Here is a 4,251-nt window from a genome sequence, read left to right as displayed (position 1 = left end):
CCCAGTAAATGCATTTGGGTAACAATACCCAAACGTAAGTGCTTTCGCCAAGATTTGAAGAGGCCTGCCTCCCTACCATGCTCTGTGCACAGTGGGGCAGTGAGGGTGGTTTGAGGGGCAAGTGCAATTTGTGTTTCACTTGGCTGGGGGTGGGGGGTGGCAGTAAGTATGCCAACCTCCCGCCCGGGGAACTTTGCTGGGTGGCCAGTTTTTCCCTAGGACTTACCTCCCCAAGCAAGCATCAATGTTTTACACCTGGATTACTGCCCCTTCCAGTTCTCCGAGATCAGCAACATGACATCAGTGAAGTGGACCATCAAGATGTCCTGGGGTGGGTGGTCAAGGTCTTGAGGATTAGGCTGAGCAAATTTTCGGACTTACTGGGGTGCCTGACTCAGTAGGATGTGCAACTCTTGATCTCTTGATCTAGGGGTTGTAAATTCAAGCTCCACGGTGGGTGTAGAGATTACTTAAAAAGAAAATCTTAAAAACAAAAAGCCCACAAAACTGCAGAGTTACATCTTGGGCTGGGTGGCAGTGGTATACTGCTGCCAGGTAAAGGCAAATTGCTTGTGGTAGTCCGAGTGGGCAGGAAAAGAGAAGAGTGCATTTGCCACACGGATGGGCACCGGGTGCCGCCTTAATCTCTTCTATCAAGGAGACCACACTAGACCTGAGCAAGCTTAAGGTCATTCCCCAGATTTTTCCAGTATACTCCAAATTTTCTGTGTGGAATATAGTTACAGGTATCCAATATTCCCTGAAATCTTTGGGAGGTTCCCTCCGGAACTTAACCCTGTGGTGGTTTTCCTGACAAGTGCAGAGGTGAGAGGGCTCCCTGGGAAATAAGCCCTGCAGACTGCTGAAATAAGGCAATTCTGGATTCCAGCAGGAAGAGTCAAACTTGCAACTCCCTTGCCTTCCCAGGAAGGAAGTCAAAAGCGATATTTACAACCCCAAATCCCAAGACCAGCGTTTCTCTTGGTCGCTTTGATAAGTATTTCCTCACTGCAAGTAAGTATATAATCCATAAAAGTGAACATCCATGTCAAGAAACAAAACATGGGGTCCAATTCATAGTTCTGCTTCCAAGGCCTCAGTAAAGTGATAAGGTCAGAGCTGCATAGGCCCCACCCTCACCAGTACTCCACAGTGGCACTGTGGGTCACAGAGCCAATAATCACCCACAAATGCTTTGGCATTTCCCATTGCTGAGGGTAAAAACACAGGTAAGGGATTGAAAGTCTCTGGGAAGTTGTGTTCTCTTTCACACTCTTATTTTTTCTTTTCATTGCTGGCCCCTGGGGGAAAGAGATGGTCCAGGAGTGGGATTTTGTGCCTACAGATTCCATAGCCACTGTGATGTCCTACGGGTGGGTGGTCGAGGTCTTGTGAGTTTGAGACACAAACGAAATTTGACATGTGGATGTCAGTCATGGCTACCGCACCTTTGCCCATCCTGCCAGACCCCAAGCCCACAGGGGCTGGTGCTGGCGGACCTGCTGCTGTTGCTGTCGAAGTGCAGTCTCGTGCAGGAAAGCAGGAGCCACTTGTGGCTGCAAGAGGTGACCCAGATGCTGAGGGGAAATGTGGGTTCACCCTTCCTCTGGCCGCAAGAACAAACCTTGCCGGAGACTTTTAGGTTATTGTCCTAACGGAGGCCAGCTGGCAAGGAAGTGTGGGCATATGGTGTGCAGACCTCCAGCCGCCTGTGGAACTGAGGATCATGGATGAACAACTTTGCGGCACTGTTTGTCACAACTTACAGTATGTGGAGCGAGCTCTGCAGAATTGTACTGCAGGGACTTTTTCTTTCAATCTTTAAAAAGATTTTTAGATTTACTTTGAGAGAGCGCATGAGTGAGAGAGAAGCAGAGAGACGGAGGGGACAGAGGATCCAAAGCAGGCTGTATGCTGACAGCAGAGAGCCTGACACGGGGCTCGAACCCACAAACCATGAGATCATGACCTTAGCGGAAGTGGGCCACTCAACCAACTGAGCCACCCAAGCGCCCCTGCAGGGACTTTTTAAAAATAAGGTGAAATGGGGTCACCTGCATGGCTCAGTCAGTTGAGCGTCCAGCTCTTGATTTTGGTTCGGGTCATGATCTCTTCTTGGTCATGAGATCAAGCCCCGTGTTGGGGCTCTGTGCTGGGTGTGGAGCCTGCTTGGTTTTCTCTCTCTCCCTTTCTCTCTGCCCCTCCCCCCCCCCTTTCTGTCTCTTTCTCTTAAAATAAATATATAAACATTTTTTAAAATAACTTTAAGGGGCACCTTGGGTGGCTCAGCTGGTTGAGTGTCTGACCTCATGTTGCAGGTCGTGATTTCATGTTGCACGAGTTCAAGCCCCTCATCTGGCCCACCACTGTCGACGTGTACCCTGCTTGGGATCCTCTGTTCCCCTCTCTCTGCCCCTCCCCCATTCATGCTTTGTCCTTCTCGAAAGTAAAATAACTATTTTTAAAAAAGAATCACTTAAAAAAATAAAATTTTAAAAAAGTGAAATGAACTTGGAGACAGTAATATATTTTGACAATTAGGGATTTATACTTTCTGAAATTCTGTAAAAGTTATTAATAACTATATCGCTTGGTTGTTGTTTTCTTTTTTTTTCTTTTTAATTTGAGAGACTGAGCTCAAGCAGGGGGCAAAGGGAAAGAGAGAGAATCTTAAGCAGGCTCCATGCTCAGCACGGAGCCCAACAAGGAGCTCAATCCCACGACCCTGGAATCATGACCTGAGCTGAAGTTAAGAGTCAGATGCTCAACCAACTAAGCTATTCAGGTATCCCATATGTCACTCCCTTGTTCTTTGGTTTTGTTTTGTTTTGTTTTAAGTTTATTAATTTTAAGAGAGAGAGAGAGAAAGCACAAGTCAGGGAGGGAAAGAGAAGAAGGAGAAAGAGAATCCCAAGCAGGCTTTGCCAGCACGGAGCCGGATGTCGGATTCGAACCCACAAACCGCAAGATCATGACCTGAGCCCAAGTTGGACCCTAACCCGACTGAGCCACTCAGGTGCCCCACTCACTTGGTTTCCAATCTGAAAACATTCTGACACTTGTAATTTTTGTCCAAAACAAATATAGCTCAGTTCCAACTTCTAATAATGTATAAACTGTATTTGTCAAGAGGGGTTTTGTGTAAAATATCTCCAAATTAACATTTGGCAAAAATCATCATTAAAATGTGTATTTTTGAAAGCAGCTGTCTATACCCCTTTTACCATCATTCGTCGGGACTGTCACTTCCTTGTGTGAGACACGTGTTTTTTTTTCCCCTCTGGATATTTTGTTGCTCCCTGTAACATTCAAAGCCTAAGAGAAAATTTTTAGTAACAAATTTCCAGTATTTCAGTTCCTGACCTGGTGAAATTTAAATCTGTGTTTGATTTTGGATGATCTTTGCATGTATACTAACTGCTGTTAAGGTGCAACTGATCTGGGGGTGATTTGAGCTCATTTGAGTCACACCTCTTAGCTTCCTGGACCCTCCTGTGAGTTTATAATGAAAATAAAATCAGATCTGGTAAAAAAAAAAAAAAAAAAATTCCCCAAGAAATAGGAGATGGTTTGCCTGATTGCCCCCCTCACTGCTTCAATCCAGAAATCCATATGAATAAATCAAGGCTGCAAGTGGTTACAGGCCTGGTGCAATCTGCCTGAGCTTGAATCCCAGATCCCCCTCTTAATACTTCAAGTATCGTTGGGAACATCTCTTAGTCTCTGTGGGTCTGTTTCCTCAAAAGTAAAACAGGAACAATACTGGTATCTACTCATCAGATTGTTGTGGCAATTGAATGAGACATTCACGTGAAGCTAAGTTCAGTGCCTGGAACACAGTGCTCAGTACACGTTGAATGCTATTTTTGCTTTAATTTGAGTATAGTTGACACGCAAAGTCACGTTAGTTTCAGGTGGACGATACAGTGATCCAACAACTCTGTACATCATGCTGTGCTCACCGCAACTGTACCTGCCGTCTGTCCCCATACAAAGCTACTGCAGTATCATTGACTGTATTCCCTATGCTGTACCCTTCATCCTCGTGATGTATCCATTCCATAACTGGAAGCTTGTACCTCCCACTCCCCTTCATCTATTTTCCCCGTCCCCCTACCCACCTCCCCTCTGGCATCTACCAATTTGTTCTCTGTATTTAAGAGTGTTTTGTTTTTTTTTTAATTTTTTTTTTTTTTTTTTTTTTTTTTTTTTTAGTTTATTTAGAGAGAGAGAGAGAGTGAAGGAGGGGCA

Source organism: Panthera onca, chromosome A3 (genome assembly GCF_046562875.1).
Source record: "Panthera onca isolate mPanOnc1 chromosome A3, mPanOnc1 haplotype 2, whole genome shotgun sequence".
In the NCBI taxonomy this organism is placed as follows: Eukaryota; Metazoa; Chordata; class Mammalia; order Carnivora; family Felidae; genus Panthera; species Panthera onca.
The sequence above is the reverse complement of the archived record's forward strand: the minus strand, read 5'-3'. Positions refer to the sequence as shown.